The following is a 19264-nucleotide window of genomic DNA, read 5'->3' as shown; positions in this document are numbered from 1 at the left end:
AAAAATGTTCAGAGAACCCCAAAAATGAGTTTAGAAACATTAGTTGGTGAATTAGGTTAAGAAAACATGCCAGCATCCAGGATTTAAAATATTAAATTAGCCAAATATTGAGAAATTCAAATATCAAATATTCCAAGTCCCAATAAAATTGGATAAACCCATCATCCAACGTGGTTTTGATTAAAATATGTTCAGAAAACCCCAAAAATGAGTTCATAAACATTGGTTGATGAATTACGTTAAAAAACATGCCAGCATCCGGGTTTTTTTATATTTTGAAAGGATTTATTAATGTGGTTTTCGTCTCAGAATTCAATATTTTGACTGTTCTGAGCTAAATAGTAACTTAAAACAACTTTTTTAAGTACTTTAAACTTGGATGCTGGATCTGGATGCTAGCTAGCGGTTTTCGAAATTTGGATGCTGGATTTGGATGCTAGGTAGCGGTTTTCGAAATTTGGATGCTGGGTTTGGATGCTAACTAGCGTGAGCTCTCTGGGGTACGTTGTTATCGATCATCCAAGAATTCTAGGAAGTGATGACCTGATGATCTACCTGATCAACGCGAAACTATATGGGTATATCAACCATCGGTATCGCTTCAAGAAGCTTCAGTGGACCATGATAGACACTTTGCACCATGCTTGATTGTTATGGGTTGTTAGTTTTTACTCGGAGGTCAACGCCTCCAGACAAATCCACCTCTCCCTGGTCTAATAGCCACGGGGATCGGTAGTGGGCTCTTCACTGGCCTCTTTTACCAAACGCGGCGAGCTTTCGGAGATGACTCTTCGGCTCTGGGTCGAGATGCAACAGGGGAAGCTGATCAGGGACTCAAAAGAAACACGATCTTGGCATTGTACTTGCTTTTATTACTTACGACGGTGTCATGTGTGTATGTGTGGGGGTTTGGGCCGGCCGGCGGTACTGCGTGCTGCTGCTGGTTCGAGCTCTCCAGTCTGCTTCGCGCTGCTAACGATGATCTCGGCGAAGCCTCGTCAGGCTCACCGAGTCGCGCACAGGTGTGCTTCTGGACGGGTGCGGATGGACCGACGGAGCCTAGCCAGGCTACCGTACGTCGGCGGGCGTTCGACCACCACGGGCTTGGTGGGAACCAAAGGGGGTGCTTACCTCGCGGACCGAGGACGGCGGTCGGCGGGTGCCACGTCAGGACACGTGGTCAACGGGACCTTCTGGGCGAGCTTTTTGGGCGTGCTCGGTTTCTGGCTGAGACGTTTGGCGTGTCTACAGCCCGGGCTGGCCGGGAGAACTCGGTTCCCCGACGATAGCGGTTCTACAGCTTAAAACTGTTGGGTCCTACACGTGGGTTTCGCACAATGGGGGAGGGTTAGGTTGGGTTCGCTACTGGGGTTCTGTTTTGAGGTTATCGGGACTTGGCATACCTGATTCCAATCTAATCACTGCTCGGGTTCTAGTCTTTTCCACTCACGGAGGATACTGCCTATCCTTTGTCGGTTAAATAGTGTTGCACAACCGGATCTTATATGAACTAACTAGTGACGAATGTTGGTCAACTCGCGTGTAATTGGCTTCGCGGTCACGGTGGAAAAGACCGATGGAATCGACCCGACCCAGTAGCTAACCTCCCCCCCAAAGATCATCAAGGTTCATCATGACCCTTTTTTATTCATCCCATTCGTTAGTCGCACGGCAGTACACATAATTGGTGAGGAGTGTTTAACAAATTGTGTTATGTGTATTCAAAATGACCGTTGCTAATCCTACTGTGGAGTTTATTCAAACTAGTGCTCCTAAACAATTTCCTTCTATTAGCCATTGATTAAAGGACGAACGAATAACATACAATGACTAACCTATCATATATTACGCAAAACATATAGAAAATACTATTAAAAAACATCGAAACTATGGAAACGAATATTATGGCACGGGTCATCATAGTGAGTTCACTCCGAAGAGTACTATGACCGTTTGCTCTCACTCTCTATCTCTTGTTGCTCTTGGTGAGTAATAGGGTAAAATGCCACAACGGTAACAGGGTTTCCCAGGAACTCTCGGAAGTCAGGTAAATCATCAGGTCATAACTCCCGGGAGTTCCTGGAGGACCCATAATAATCCAACATGGCGAAGGGTATCCATCGTGGTTCACCAAAGCTATCTGAAGCTATACCGATGGTTAATTCACCCATATAGACCTCCGTTGATCAGGTAGCCGTTTCCTGCTGGCCAGACTCCGCGAAATTAAAGTCTATGACAATCTCAGACTATACTTGGCGTATCTGAAGGACCAAAAACCGGACGTCTGCATAGACGGACTAACACTAACCAGCATGCATGTCTTTTTTGCATCCAATGGCCTGCCTACTGAACCCAGGGCCGTAGCCAGGATTTTTGTTCGGGGGGGGCTTGGGTTCAAAAATTCAAATTATATGGAAATCAGCAAATCAGAAATACCACTGTTTAAATTCACCTGGTTAACGGTATAATTATTGAGACGAATTATTAAACTAAAAATATTGTATGAAAAAAAGATTTTAAAGAGTTTCATCTTATGTTTCTTTAAAATTAAATTGAAGAAACTGCTTCGGTCTTCCAAATACATGATTTTGGTATGATTTCATGGTATTTTACCATCTATAACTGGGAAACTAAGAGCACAGTTTGGTCGCAGGTATTTGCACAAGAAATACCAAAATTTGGTATTTTCATACCATTTTTAGTGCAACAGTTGCAGTTAGTGAAAAAACGGAAATGATCCATATGCAACAGCCAAATCTACTCACCTGATGATTCCATGTTGTTCTTAGTGATATTCTTCACCACATCGAATGCATTTGTCATTGACGGCCTGTGCTTGAAGTTCTTGAAGATTCTAAAAAAATAACAAGATTGAAAAATAAGTGCTATTAAAATGAAACTGGATTGAAATTCATTAAAATTCAATAATCTGTCGATTCACTCGTTTTTTAAAGTATTTGGTTATCCCAACTCCCAAGAAATTTCAACGTTTTTTTAATCTTAGTGGGTATATAAAAAAATTGAAAATCAGCTTTAATATTTATGGGTTTCAAGTCATTTTAGCGCAAAATTATTTATCTCATCAAAATTTATAAAAAAAAATTCCCATAGTTTCAGAGGAATTTGATGAAACCTTTAAATACCAAAATAATACCAAAATGTGGCATCCTGACTTAAATTTTTTTCCACAATTTCAAGTCATTTCTTTAGGGGGTATATCAAAAATGTTTAAAATCAAGTTTGAAATTTCCGGTTTTCAATGAAAGCATCCGCTTTGAGACATCATTTTAGCGTAAAATTAATTATTTTGTCAAAATTGGTCAACATTTTCTCATAGTTTCAGAGGAATTTGATAAAACACTGTAGGGTAGGGTAGTCATCAATGAGACACTTTTGGTTTTCAACTTTCAAAGATTTTTCTCATTTTTTTATCAGCATGTTTTAATGAGCTTTTTGTTGCATTTTCTTTCTTTTAATGTGTTCTAACATTGACCAAAATATGAGATCGATCCGACATCTACAGCCAGAGTTATTCAACTGTCTCATTGTAGACGCACTTGGCAGGAACAATGAGACAGCTGGGGAACAATGAGACACACTACGAAAATCAAGATTTTTCTAGTAAAACATCATGTTTTTGTATTGTTCCATTGCAGGTAACTTGCCTTGAACATTTTAGAGTAATTTTGCCAACATGAAACTTTATTTAACAAAAGTTATACTAAAAAGTATTTAAATTTTGTAAAATTCGTATATTTATACCAAATAACTTTGTATTTTTGGTTAAATGAAGTTAAAACTCTATAAATATGCCAAAAATTACTTTTAATTCATGTTTTGAAAGATTTCCATAGATTTTGAAAAGTTTAATGAAGAAAAATCAAAGTGTCTCATTGTTACCCATGAGCTGAAATGAGTGGGGAACAATGAGACAGTCCTGATACTGGGTATATTCTAAATTTTGGCCAAACCTAATGAAAGGACATTGTAGCCCAACTCAATCCCTATGGAACGTCGAAAGAAATTTGAAGAAATATTAGTTTTGGTGTTAATGGCAGCCTACGAGCGAAAAAGTAATTTTTGTCCATAATTTACTTTTACACCCCAGAATCAAACATTTATGAATAACTTTTCAAGGGAGCGTCCATAACCAAAGCCACTATAATGGCAGATGTGTATCCAGTAGACACACCTTTCCCCCAAATATGAGCCTGATTGGTTGAAACTACGACTTGTGAGAGCCATTTTATCATTGTTCCCCGTGTCTCATTGATGACTACTCTACCCTAATACCAAAAGAATACCAAAATGTGGTGTTCGACCATTGACAAATTCTGCAATTTTGCAATATCAAAACAATACCTTAAATTGGTATGATAGCACATTTTGCTCTTGCATAATCCTAAGGACAAATTTAAAAGGGTCCATGAATACCAAAATTTGGTATTGATCCCAGAGAAAGGTATTATTACGCATTTCCCTTGTTATTTACCCATGCTCGGGTTCAAAAATCCAGAAGAACTCAACTTGGTATTGAAATGGTTTTATTTTGTGGTATTATTTTACCTTTGGAATAACATGGATTGGTATTGTTGTGCCCTTCCACATACAAGACCTTGGTATGATTTCATGGTATTTTACCATCTATTACTGGGCAACCAAGGGCACATTTTGGTCCCTGTTATTTGCCCAAGTAATACCAAAATTTGGTATTCCCGTGTTATTTACCCCTGCTCGGGTCTTTAGGGGGTATATCAAAAATGTTTGAAATCAAGTTTGAAATTTCCGGTTTTCAATGAAAGCATTCGCTTTGAGACATCATTTTAGCGCAAAATTAATTATTTTGTCAAAATTGGTCAAAATTTTCCCATAGTTTCAGAGGAATTTGATAAAACACTTTAATACCAAAATAATACCAAAATGTGCCATCATGACTTAGAAAATTTTCCACAATTTCAAGTCATTTCTGTAGGGGGTATATCAAAAATGTTTAAAATCAAGTTTGAAATTTCCGGTTTTCAATTAAAGCATTTGCTTTGATACATCATTTTAGCGCAAAATTAATTATTTTGTCAAAATTGGTCAAAATTTTGCCATAGTTTCAGAGGAATTTGATGAAACACTTTAATACCAAAATAATACCAAAATGTGCCATCATGACTTAGAAATTTTTTCAGAATTTCAAGTAATTTCTTTAGGGGGTAATTTCTTTAGGGAGTATGATAAGTGAAGTGCTTCTGAGGACGCGCAGTTCTGTTTTCTCGTGATAATTTTTGTCTCTTTTGTGTCGCTGTTCGTGTGCATGGGGTGATTGGTCATAATAATTAAATTATGCCTTCATAAGTGAAGTGCTTCTGAGGACGCGCAGTCCTGTTTTCTCGCGATAATTTTCGTCTCTTTTGTGTCGCTTTTTGTGTGCATGGGGTGATTGGTCATAATAATCGAATAATGCCTTCATAAGTGCAGTGCTTCTGGGGACGCGCAGTCCTGTTTTCTCGCGATAATTTTCGTCGTAAATGATCGTAAAAATTTATTCCAACATTCAGTTTTAGTATTACCTCATCAAACTATCGATTTTATGAAGAGTAAAGCGTCATTTATTTACTATTTTTGAAATTTGCTCGCGTTATCTAAATGGTAAAAACAGTAAAAATATACTGATAAGTCCAGCCCATAGCACTGCTGCTCGACTGGCACGCGTACGATAAAAATAAACTATTTTAAATAATCAATTATCTATCTTCCCGCAGCCGGCTGCCTAAGATTTAAAAAATTTCAACCGATAAACAAAATGCTCATGGTCACATCACTGCCACTCGTGAATCCTGACCTCATACCCATCTACTAACCCCCTCAAAACTCATGTGATACTTTGTCGGAGAAGCAGTCGATTGGGCGGTCTCTATCACTCAAGTATCGGACTAACATTCCCATCCACTTCCCCGTGACCCTACCACTGGTCGTGGCCGGCGCCGGTATTGATCAGCATGATAGGGGCCTTTGAGAAGTTGCGAAGCGAGGAAAGATAGCACCCACTCATCTTCCACGGCTCGTGGATGTAACTTCTGGAGGTCCTGGTCAATAACGGAGTAGCAACTGCGGGTGGGCACCTATGCTTATGCTTATGCTTGTTGTTGTTGTTGATTTTATTAGGGGAACTTTAACCCTATGGGTCATTCGCTCCCGAATGCTTATGCTTATGCTTATGCTTATGCTTAATTAAATTGAAGAAACTGCTTCATCAAAAATCCATTGTTTCCATATAGCATGTTGATATAAAAGAACTTGAAAAGAAAATGATTTTCTTACGTTTTCTTGGATTGTTGAAATGTAATCGAATTTTATGAAAAACTCTAGCGGACAGTTTAAGATACAGAAAGATACAGATACTTTTAGATAATGGCTTTTGAAGGGGCCAGCCACCATCTAAAAGTATCTGTATCTTTAAAGGGTCACTTCCTAGCATGTTGGTATGTTCTACAAAGTTGTTCCCCAGTTCAAAACCTATCTCCTACTATAAGAATCAAGTCATTTCATCGATTTATAAAAAAATCCTAATACAATGTAAAAAAAGATAGTTTCCCATGGAAAATAAATCAAAATCCCATATAAATTTCAAATTAAAACTGGAGCTCCTAGACCTTACCAAATGGGCTCAAATTTTCAGGAGTGCTTCTGGGGACATAAAAGAACGAAATTCCGGTTGATGCAAGACAAAATAACAACTTTTGTCTTTTTCATAGAAACGTGAACCACGCTACTATTGAGACTATTGCTTATTTTCTAAAGCTAATGCAACCTCTTCCAACTAAACACCACAATATTTACTGAAAAAATATTAAAAATGTATTTATTTAAAGCAAGCAAAATCATAGTTTGATTTTTCTCAATAAAATCAAACATAAAAAACGATTAATGTTTAACGTTTAAAGTTCCGGTAAAACACCATTTTCAAACTCATGACTCTGATAAATTTGTCGAGAAATTTGAGCATTGATAAATTTTGCAAATTGTTTAAAAAAAATATTAGTCAGTTCCTTACACCTAAAAGTATTTTTTTATAGCATTTCAATCCAAATAATATATAGTTGAGAGCTGTCAAAATTCTATCTTCAAATAAATATAGTTAAATTTTTCCTTTAATATGACTGAAAAAACAGTTCATTTTCAAATTGAAAAAAATCAGCAAAGAGTATCACAGAATGCTACTGAACATTATTATAGGTATTCTAGAGTCAAAATATGTAATAATTAATGAATTCATAAAAAACATTTATTTAAAAAAAAACCTCTTTTCCGACCTTTCGAAAAATATTGAAAAATACAACCATAAGATGTTTTGTTTTTAATTTCTATTATTTTTTGAATATTTTCATTTAAAAAAAAATAATAGAAAACATCGGTATTGTTAATATTATATTGTTTTAGGTATTGAAAAAAAAGGTTGTAGCTAAATGTACTTGTGTTTTCAATAAAATGTTAAATTTTTGTTTTGATATTTCGAAAATGTAATCTGAACAATGCATGTAACGACAAAATTTAATCTTTAATTTTAGAGGTGAATAATAAAAAATCGTTAAGAGCCAGAATTTTATCATTTCAATGAAAAAAAATGTTAGCAAATGTTTAATGCACTCGCAAAATTAAATTACTATCATTATTTTCAAAAAATTAGATTCACGAAAATTCAAATTATCTTTTAATGTTTGATTCTAAACGCAGAAGAATAAATAAATGTTCATACATTTTTGATTTTTGATAAAATATTTTTGTTTCTGATTTTTCGAGCCAATTTTTAATCGTGGGGGAGGAGAGGGTTGGTCGACAAAAGCTTTGTAACATATTTACAACAGCCTTCTTCCTCCGATTTCAACATTTTGATGGTAGTCAGATTCGTTATCCAACTGTCATGAGTTCGAATCTCGAGGGAAGGTTTCTAAGTGCAAAGTAATTTTGAGGGTTAGTTCATAAAAGGGTTATTATGACTTTCATATTATTATAGATTTCTATCTATGTTAAATTTTAATGTTTTATAAATATTTCCAGAAATGTTTTAAGTTTCACTCACATTGAAACGTGTAAAATTGTTTTTATTATTACGATTTTTGAACAAAATATTTGTGTCCTAAAATTGTAACAATATATTGGTAAATCATTAGTTTTAATAAAAAAATAAAAAAGATTAGCATGAAAAAGTTTAAAATAAATCCTTATTTTGAAAAAGTATAGAATCATTTTACAAGAGATAACGGGCCGTTTTACATGATCTTTAAAAATGGGCCCGCGGGCCAAAAAAAATCACATCGTGAGCCACGTTTTTCCCGCGGGCCATACTTTGGTCACCCCTGATTTAAAGGATACATTTAGTTTTTTGCTGAGAGTGAAGTTAAAAATTATGGAAAGCCATTACAATAAAAATTTAATTTTCGGGATTTTTTTTTTTAATTTCAGCAATTTATAAATTTTAGAATTAAATAATAAAAATATTAGTCCATTTCAAATAATTAAGATTTAAAAATTTCGAAAATAAGATAATTATTTTCAAAAATAAAATTTAAAAATCAAGTGGATTTAAAAAATCAAAAATTGAGCATTTCAAAATTTAATAATTTAAGAATTTTTGAATTCAAATATTCCAAAATACAGAGTAAAACCACTTTGAAATAAAGAAAATTTAATCTAAAATTAAATTTATATCTCTTGATTCTGACCGGAAAAAGCAAATAAAAAATACATACAAAAAAATATTTCATTTCATTTCATTTTATTAGGTTGCTTTAACAATTACATTGGTGCAGTTGTTATCCTGAGCTGAGATATGGACTACCTTTCAACAGCTGATTTGTTCAAAATGGGGAGAGAGTTTACTGGTACTAAGGAGAACGAATTAGACAGAGAAGGAAGAAAATTGCAAAAATAACCTTCGAAATAGAACAAAAAAATATAAGACATTAATTTATTATTTTAAATGTGTTTTCAAAATATCCGGCCAGTGAAGAATTTTTTTTCTGTACTGCACATCGAAATTTTTGTATTATTGGCTTAAGAAAATGCACTTCAATTTGTTTTCTACATAATGGTGAGAAGTTATTGAAAGAAATATTTTATTTGTCCTTCGATTTTTCAGACGAGTTGCAGGGTTCTACCTCCCCTATCTATGTAATTTAAAAAATGTTTATTTAGATTTTTTTATTATTTTAAATTTAAAACTCTGAAATTCTAAATCTAAAGATGCCAGAAATTCAAAAATACAGAAAATCAAATGTTTAAAAACAGAAAAGCATAAAAATAAAATATTAATCAGAAATTTAATAATTTCAAAATTCAAAATCACTTAAGTCACGCTCCAAATATAAACTCCATTATAAATTCCCAGGACCCGTGATGTAGGGGCAAGCGTGGTTACCTCTCACCCAGTTTGCCTGGGTTCGATCCCAAAAGGTCCCGGTGGCAAATTTCGAAACGAGATTTGTCTGATCACGCCTTCCGTCGGATAAGGAAGTAAGTGCTGGTCCCCGTCTAGAGGTTAGGTCGTTAGCTCAGTCCAGGTGTAGGAGTCGTCTCCCTGGGTCCTGTCTCGGTGGAGTCGCTGGTAAGCAGTTGGACTAACAATCCAAAGGTCGTCAGTTCGAATCCCGGGGTGAATGAAAGCTTAGGTGTAAAAAGAGGTTTGCAATTGCCTCAACAATCAAGCCTTCGGACACCTAGTTTCGAGTAGGAAGCTCGCAATCGAGAACGCCAAGGCAATGCTGTAGAGCGAATAATTTAGATTTAGAATAAATTCAAGAATTAAAAAAAAAAATCAATAAAAATTCAAAAATACTAGAAAAAATATTTTGGGAATTTTTAGTTTTTATTTAATGAATATTTTTGAAAAATAAGGTAGATTTCGAAAAATGTAGAAAAAAACCTTATGCAAATATACTGATGGTCTCCAAAAGAAGTCTCGATAATCTTATATTTCGATTATCAATTTTAGATAATCAATTCATGAAAAAATAAAAAAATGGTATTTTTATTTAGTTGATGTAAAAATATTTCATCACCGCCATTATGACCGCTTTCTTAAAATCACTTTAGAAAAGTTTAGATGCTATTTTTTTCTGCCTGATGCCGTACTAAAGTTCTAAAATAAAAAATAACACTATTATTTTCGTGATTTGATTATTCGAAGTCAAATTTTTGCAAGGTCCGCGGGCAATCGAAGCTGGGCTGAACTTTATTTGACCTAGGTGCTCTTTTAGACGCTTGTTGTTCTTTCTTCTTTGAAAGATAGCCCAACGTCTCAGTGTAGGATAAATTTAGCACCAAAGTGAATTGTAAATGTAAACGAGGCGAATAAAATGTCACTGAGTAGAACGATGTTCAAATATGCAGCTCAACTGTTAAATAATGGACGCAAAAATTACATAGTATGATCAATGTATACTAGATTCTCTATCTAACATTCTACTTCTGGGAAAATGAAAGAGAACTCACAATCATCGGTTTGAGATTTTTTTTCAAAAGCACATAATAAAAAAAAATTTGGGAAAAATTTCGGGGGGGGGCTGCAGCCCGGTAGCCCCCCCCTGGCTACGGGGTCTGAACCTGAACATCTTATGAACATCTTCATGGAATACAACTCAACAATTGGAATTTCACCTAAGCAAACCCTCACCGACCTGGAAACCTACAGGAAATATGTAACAACTAGAAGACTTCAATACCTGCAGCATTCGCGCGAAGCCGCCAACAAATTTTACCTGCCGACTACATCGTCGAATTTTTACAAGCATTGACGCCTTCTAACACGGAAGAAGAAATGACACCCTCGCAAGAGGCAGTAAGTACTATTAATAATTTAAGTATGTCTCCAAAAATTTCTTCAACGGAACAACAGAATGCGAATGAAATTCTAATTTATTGTCAGAATTTCAATCGCATGAAAAGCCCAGGCAAAATGAAGGAAATTTCTTTAAACATTCTCTCACATTCTTTCGACATTATTCTTGGAACTGAAACTAACTGGGACGAAAGCGTCCACCCTGAAGAAATTTTTGGAAACAATTATTTTGTATTCCTAGGCAATAGAAATTTAAATCTCAGTCAGAAAAAGTCAGGAGGCGGCGTCCTCTTAGCCATAAATGCCAGACTTAATCCAAAAGAAATTGTAACTGAAAAACATATTCAATTTGAACAAGTCTGGGCCAAAGCCACTATTGCAGGCCAAGTACACATTTTTGCATCAGTATACTTTCCGCCGGACCATGCAAATAAACAGTCGTATGAACTATTCTTTAAAACAGTAGAAATCATAACATCAAAAATGGAACCGGAAGTAAAACTTCACATTTATGGCGACTTTAATCAAAGCAAAGTCGAATTTATATCTGACCAAGAAAATGAAGCAATTCTTCTCCCAGTCATTGGGGAAAATGAAACTTTGCATTTTCTCTTTGACAATATTGTAACCCCCCTTTGGAAGAATGAAGTCTTCCATACAGCAATTGAATATTCTATTTATGTCCATAAAAACACTTTGCCCATTGACTGGGAATATGAAGAAGTCCTGGAATACAATAAAACAAACTTTGTAGAAGCCAAACGTAAACTACTTGCAATTGACTGGCAAAATTTATTTAATAATGAAGGAAATGTCGACGAATTAGTAGGAAAATTCTATACGGAAATTAACACTATAACATCTGAAACCGTACCTACTAGAAGAAGACGACGTAATAACACAGGCAATAAATACACGGAAAGAAATCCTGTCAGCGGATCCGTTTACATTGTAAACAATTTGCTCTAGATTTCGTTTACAAATGTTATCGATCCGTCGTCCGTTCACATTTGCAACAAAAACGATTACATTGTAAACGCAATTTGCCAACATAACGCCCTCCTTAATTTGGTAACGTTCTGCATACTTGCAGGCGTTTCTGCCGGTTCAGCCATAGAACCCCTGAAAGTATGCAGCACGTAGTGCTGCTTTTTGAGGGTGGAGCTACTTCTTCTTTGTTACATATTTCGGATACCCGCAATAGGGTTGGTAAAGAAATAGGGTAGTTAAAATTATTATTATAATTGTTTTATTTAGAAAAATTAAAAAAAAATCAAAAATTTCAAAAATTTCAAAATTTCAAAATTTCAAAAATTTCAAAATTTCAAAATTTCAAAAATTTCAAAATTTCAAAATTTCAAAATTTCAAAATTTCAAAATTTCAAAATTTCAAAATTTCAAAATTTCAAAATTTCAAAATTTCAAAATTTCAAAATTTCAAAATTTCAAAATTTCAAAATTTCAAAAATTTCAAAATTTCAAAATTTCAAAATTTCAAAATTTCAAAATTTCAAAATTTCAAAATTTCAAAATTTCAAAATTTCAAAATTTCAAAATTTCAAAAATTTCAAAATTTCAAAATTTCAAAATTTCAAAATTTCAAAATTTCAAAATTTCAAAATTTCAAAATTTCAAAATTTCAAAATTTCAAAATTTCAAAATTTCAAAATTTCAAAATTTCAAAATTTCAAAATTTCAAAATTTCAAAATTTCAAAATTTCAAAATTTCAAAATTTCAAAATTTCAAAATTTCAAAATTTCAAAATTTCAAAATTTCAAAATTTCAAAATTTCAAAATTTCAAAATTTCAAAATTTCAAAATTTCAAAATTTCAAAATTTCAAAATTTCAAAATTTCAAAATTTCAAAATTTCAAAATTTCAAAATTTCAAAATTTCAAAATTTCAAAATTTCAAAATTTCAAAATTTCAAAATTTCAAAATTTCAAAATTTCAAAATTTCAAAATTTCAAAATTTCAAAATTTCAATTTCAAAATTTCAAAATTTCAAAATTTCAAAATTTCAAAATTTCAAAATTTCAAAATTTCAAAATTTCAAAATTTCAAAATTTCAAAATTTCAAAATTTCAAAATTTCAAAATTTCAAAATTTCAAAATTTCAAAATTTCAAAATTTCAAAATTTCAAAATTTCAAAATTTCAAAATTTCAAAATTTCAAAATTTCAAAATTTCAAAATTTCAAAATTTCAAAATTTCAAAATTTCAAAATTTCAAAATTTCAAAATTTCAAAATTTCAAAATTTCAAAATTTCAAAATTTCAAAATTTCAAAATTTCAAAATTTCAAAATTTCAAAATTTCAAAATTTCAAAATTTCAAAATTTCAAAATTTCAAAATTTCAAAATTTCAAAATTTCAAAATTTCAAAATTTCAAAATTTCAAAATTTCAAAATTTCAAAATTTCAAAATTTCAAAATTTCAAAATTTCAAAAATTTAAAATTTTAACAATTTCAGAAATTTCAAAATTTCAAAATTTCAAAAATTCAAAAATTCAAAATTTCAAAATTTCAAAATTTCAAAAATTTCAAAAATTACAAAATTTCAAAATTACAAAAAAATATTTTTTTAAACAGAATAATTGCTGTGGCGCTGATCGTTGTCCTGTGGATCGCTATGCCGTATTGAAGTTGTTACTGCCACTGCTGCCGGAAACCTTTGCAGAAGCTCAGGTTGAAAAGGATCGCCCAGTTCATCTTATCGGTGCCGCATCCCAGCCTAGACGATTTGGACGAAATAAGCGTATATTAGTGCTAAAAACTCAAATAAGTAATTTCATTTAACAAAACGTTTTTGTCCATTAAAACATTTAAGTATTTTAGTATTTTAGTATTTTAGTTTTTAATTATTTTTTTGTATTTTAGTATTTTAGTATTTTAGTATTTTAGTATTTTAGTATTTTAGTATTTTAGTATTTTAGTATTTTAGTATTTTAGTATTTTAGTATTTTAGTATTTTAGTATTTTAGTATTTAAGTATTTTAGTATTTTATTATTTTAGTATTTTAGTATTTAAGTATTTTAGTATTTTAGTATTTTAGTATTTTAGTATTTTAGTATTTTAGTATTTTAGTATTTTAGTATTTTAGTATTTTAGTATTTTGGTATTTTAGTATTTTAGTATTTTAGTATTTAAGTATTTTAGTATTTTAGTATTTTAGTATTTTAGTATTTTTGTATTTTTGTATTTTTGTATTTTAGTATTTTAGTATTTTAGTATTTTAGTATTTTAGTATTTTAGTATTTTAGTATTTTAGTATTTTAGTATTTTAGTATTTTAGTATTTTAGTATTTTAGTATTTTAGTATTTTAGTATTTTAGTATTTTAGTATTTTAGTATTTTAGTATTTTAGTATTTTAGTATTTTAGTATTTTAGTATTTTAGTATTTTAGTATTTTAGTATTTTAGTATTTTAGTATTTTAGTATTTTAGTATTTTAGTATTTTAGTATTTTAGTATTTTAGTATTTTAGTATTTTAGTATTTTAGTATTTTAGTATTTTAGTATTTTAGTATTTTAGTATTTTAGTATTTTAGTATTTTAGTATTTTAGTATTTTAGTATTTTAGTATTTTAGTATTTTAGTATTTTAGTATTTTAGTATTTTTGTATTTTTGTATTTTAGTATTTTAGTATTTTTGTATTTTAGTATTTTTGTATTTTAGTATTTTAGTTTTTTAATTTTTTAGTATTTTAGTATTTTAGTTTTTTAGTTTTTTAGTTTTTTAGTATTTTAGTATTTTAGTATTTTAGTTTTTTAGTATTTTAGTATTTTAGTATTTTAGTATTTTAGTATTTTAGTATTTTAGTATTTTGGTATTTTAGTATTTTAGTATTTTAGTATTTTAGTATTTTAGTATTTTTGTATTTTTGTATTTTTGTATTTTTGTATTTTTGTATTTTTGTATTTTTGTATTTTTGTATTTTTGTATTTTTGTATTTTTGTATTTTTGTATTTTTGTATTTTTGTATTTTTGTATTTTTGTATTTTTGTATTTTTGTATTTTTGTATTTTTGTATTTTTGTATTTTTGTATTTTTGTATTTTTGTATTTTGTATTTTTGTATTTTGTATTTTGTATTTTTGTATTTTTGTATTTTTGTATTTTGTATTTTTGTATTTTTGTATTTTTGTATTTTGTATTTTTGTATTTTTGTATTTTTGTATTTTTGTATTTTTGTATTTTTGTATTTTTGTATTTTTGTATTTTTGTATTTTTGTATTTTTGTATTTTTGTATTTTTGTATTTTTGTATTTTTGTATTTTTGTATTTTTGTATTTTTGTATTTTTGTATTTTTGTATTTTTAAATTTTTGTATTTTTGTATTTTTGTATTTTTGTATTTTTGTATTTTTGTATTTTTGTATTTTTGTATTTTTGTATTTTGTATTTTTGTATTTTTGTATTTTTGTATTTTTGTATTTTTGTATTTTTGTATTTTTGTATTTTTGTATTTTTGTATTTTTGTATTTTTGTATTTTTGTATTTTTGTATTTTTGTATTTTTGTATTTTTGTATTTTTGTATTTTTGTATTTTTGTATTTTTGTATTTTTGTATTTTTGTATTTTTGTATTTTTGTATTTTTGTATTTTTGTATTTTTGTATTTTTGTATTTTTGTATTTTTGTATTTTTGTATTTTTGTATTTTTGTATTTTTGTATTTTTGTATTTTTGTATTTTTGTATTTTTGTATTTTTGTATTTTTGTATTTTTGTATTTTTGTATTTTAGTTTTTTAATTTTTTAGTATTTTAGTATTTTAGTTTTTTAGTTTTTTAGTATTTTAGTATTTTAGTATTTTAGTATTTTAGTATTTTAGTTTTTAGTATTTTAGTATTTTAGTATTTTAGTATTTTAGTATTTTAGTATTTTAGTATTTTAGTATTTTAGTATTTTAGTATTTTAGTATTTTAGTATTTTAGTATTTTAGTATTTTAGTATTTTAGTATTTTAGTATTTTAGTATTTTAGTATTTTAGTATTTTAGTATTTTAGTATTTTAGTATTTTAGTATTTTTGTATTTTTGTATTTTTGTATTTTTGTATTTTTGTATATTTGTATTTTTGTATTTTTGTATTTTTGTATTTTTGTATTTTTGTATTTTTGTATTTTTGTATTTTTGTGGTTTGGTTTTTAGAATTCTTGTATTTTTTTTTTATTTTTGTATTTGTGGTAATTATGTTGTTTATTTAAATTTTTCTAAATCTGTTTAATGAACAAAACATTTTTTAATCATTTGCATCAGTAAAATATCTGTAAAGGCTGGTGAAAACAGTTTGAGATAGATCTGTATTTAAAATAATACAGGTAAAGTTTAGAAAAAAGAACATACTTAGCTAGCAAAAAATGATTACAGGTACAGGTGATTGATAAAAAAAAACTCTAAATAGAAATAAATGATAAAGGTGTGACGAGCTTTGCCTCTCCCGGCTTTGAATATGATCTAAAAAATCTTACCTAAAACAATTCCAATTCTTATCTATGAGCTTGTTCGGTTTGTGCTGTAGAACCACGTCTGCTTGCCACTTCCGGCCGAAATGGCTGCGCTGGTAGAAGACTTGGAGCTTTGGGAAGTGTTGAGCTTGGTGCTGATGTTTTTAATTGGCACTGGAGCAGAAGCATGTCCAGAACCGATTCCGCAGCCCGACTGATGTGAACGTTTCAAACTTGACCGCCGCCTTTGGTGGCCGTCCTGTAGAACGTCCTCTTTCACCGTGGTCGTGGAATCGCCAACGCCACAGCGTTGGACGAGTTGGCAGACGGTTCCATTCCAGCAGTTTCGTGCGAAACATCCGGATCGAGCACTGTTCACTGCTCGGCTCCTGCAGCTGTAAGCGCCATTCCTTTACGTGCTGAACTTGGAACTAACTAAAGGAAAGATAAATACATCAGTTAAACTTAAGTAAATAAAAAAATCAAACATTTTACCTGGAACGAGTTTTTTTTATTCGATTATTTGTTTTGTTTATGTTGTTCTCTCCACGGCTTACTGAGATTTGACAGATGCGTAACGCATAAAAGGTACTCAAGAATGGATGCGCCTTTAGGTAGGCAACATTGCAATGCATTGTAGCATAGATTGTAGTCAAAAGTGATAACAATGTAAGCATTTTTGAAAACTTTGTTATCAAATTTGAAAACATTCGATGTAAACGGATCTGTTGTCGCATGTTATCAAGCAAGCAGACATGATTTCTTTCCGTGTACCCAGTGTGGTTCACTCAGGGCCCCGGCGATGACCTGATATAAGCTACCGAACAACATTGGCAATATGGCGTCGTTTGTTTACCAACATGAGATTGTTTGTGGACGAACCAAAAAAACATTTTTTGTAAAATTCTCTATAATCGTTGTGTACTAATTTTAAAGTCAAACATAAAAAACAAAATTACGTTAAATTCTAGAACAGAAAAAAAAAATATTTTTTTTTCAATTTAAACCGCTTTCATAGCAATTCTAAGCAAGATTACGCAAAAAAAAAATATCATCGTGCATTTAGTTTATCTTTAGTTTTTGAATCAGTTTGCTTTAGATTGTTGTTCAAATTATGAAATTTAGCATAAATTAAAATAATTTGCAAAATATTTGCAACTTCAGCAATGTGCAACAATTTCCATTTCACCCGTGCGGGAAACCGATAATGGGGTAATTCATGCGTTCCAGACTGTCAAAATTCCAAAACGTCACGCGAATCTTCGGTTCGCCGCTTTTGTTCCTGTATGACGTTTCGAGGCGAGGCCCTGGGTTCACTCCACAACTAAGAAATTTAAAAAATAGAAAACAAAAAGCCTACAAACTAAACAGAAACAATACAAATGACACAAATCTTCTGAATTATCTGAATATTTCCGACCATTTTTTTTCAGCACTCAATTCTGCCAACGAAGAATATAATAGTGTAGCGACCCTCAGTTAATCAGAATATAAATTTAGATTTTTAGTTCGACCAACAGGGAAGAATTTGTCAGAAGTACATTAGTCTTTACAATCAGACGAAGTGCAACATCTTCAGATGCACTCATTAACACATGTTGACACGAGTCAAGTGTTATATTTCTAGGAGCACGTAGGTTAAGACATAAATATACACAGTAGGAGGATGGAAGGAAAAGCACAAAGCGAAAACAGAAGGGTCATGAACTCTGCCAGGATCCCTGCTGAGAATTTTCGAGCAGAAAGATTTCAAGATCAACGCGGTGTAGTCAAAACGCACGTGGCTGAGCTACTCCCGTAGAGAAGAATATTGCGCATGCGTCTTGACTAAAAACGCTTCGGAGTATAAAAGCCTAAGTTAGATTTAGAATCAGGGGAGTTGAAATTAGGAAAGAGTTAAGAGTGGGAGTTGAGAGTTGCAGTTGGGAGTTGGAGTTGATTATTCGGTGTAAGTGCTACGATGCACAGATTCAACCAAAATGCCACGGGGCATAGTGAAAAATGTTAAAATAAGATTAAGAAAAATCTAAGAATACATATTTTGGAGTTAAAGTGAAAATGGTGTCGTTCTGTGCTAAAGGAATAAAAATGAAAGAAATCCCAATGATATTAGAGACTAGGCTTACACAAGCTTACACAATAGTAAAGTCGAATCTGAAGTCAAATCATGCCCGAAAAAATTCTTTAATTACGTAAAATCCAAATCCAAAAGTAGTAACTTCCCATCGCAAATGCAACTGGACGAAAATGTAGGCAGTAACTCAAAAGAAATTTGCAATCTTTTTTCAAAATTTTTCAAAGAAGTATACACCTCATTTTCCGAAGAAGACCGCGACCGCGACTACTTTTCATATATACCAGAATTTCCAAATGACGTCTCAGTCAATTCTTTGTCAGAAACGGAAGTACGCCAGGCATTGAAGGACTTAGACTCATCAAAAGGACCAGGACCCGACGGAATAGCACCTGCATTCCTAAAGAACCTTGCAGAAGAATTGACATATCCACTGCATCATCTTTTCAACATGTCAATAAATACTGGAAAATTCCCACAAACATGGAAAAGTCTTTTTGGTGCCTATTTTCAAGTCAGGCCCAAAATCAGACATACGTAATTATCGCGGAATTGCACTTTTGTCTTGCATTCCAAAACTTTTCGAATCTATTATAAATGAAAAAATCTTTCAGCAAGTAAAAACCGCATCACATGTAAACAGAACGGCTTTTTAAAGGCCGCTCTACTAGCACCAACCTTTTAGAATTTGTAAATTTTACACTGAATGCAATGCATAATCGCAATTTCGTAGAAGCAATTTACACAGACTTTAGTAAGGCATTTGACAGAATCGACATACCATTATTAATCTTCAAACTGCAGAAAATTGGAATTCAACCGAATCTTTTGAAATGGCTTAAGTCATATTTGACTAAGGGCCCTTACAGAGTGGACGCTGCAAGCGACGCTACAAGCGACGCGACTAATTTGACAG

General features: G+C 31.3%; 2 long non-coding RNA genes across 2 annotated transcripts; one reads left to right on the top strand and one right to left on the bottom strand.

Annotated features, from left to right (window-relative positions):
* Positions 1–9902: 9902 nt before the first annotated feature.
* On the top strand, positions 9903–18333 carry LOC119769452. The gene is made up of 2 exons (XR_005278366.1): positions 9903–10825; positions 17708–18333. It is a non-coding gene; the product is annotated as an uncharacterized LOC119769452 (long non-coding RNA).
* LOC6053676 lies at positions 16112–17010 on the bottom strand. Its single transcript, XR_005278364.1, has 2 exons — positions 16770–17010; positions 16112–16709 (listed from the first exon to the last, which is right to left on the bottom strand). It is a non-coding gene; the product is annotated as an uncharacterized LOC6053676 (long non-coding RNA).
* Positions 18334–19264: the final 931 nt, after the last annotated feature.

This window comes from Culex quinquefasciatus, chromosome 3, assembly GCF_015732765.1.
Source record: "Culex quinquefasciatus strain JHB chromosome 3, VPISU_Cqui_1.0_pri_paternal, whole genome shotgun sequence".
NCBI classification, from domain to species: Eukaryota; Metazoa; Arthropoda; class Insecta; order Diptera; family Culicidae; genus Culex; species Culex quinquefasciatus.
Note: the sequence above shows the minus strand (reverse complement) of the source record. Positions and strands in the feature narration are given on the sequence as shown.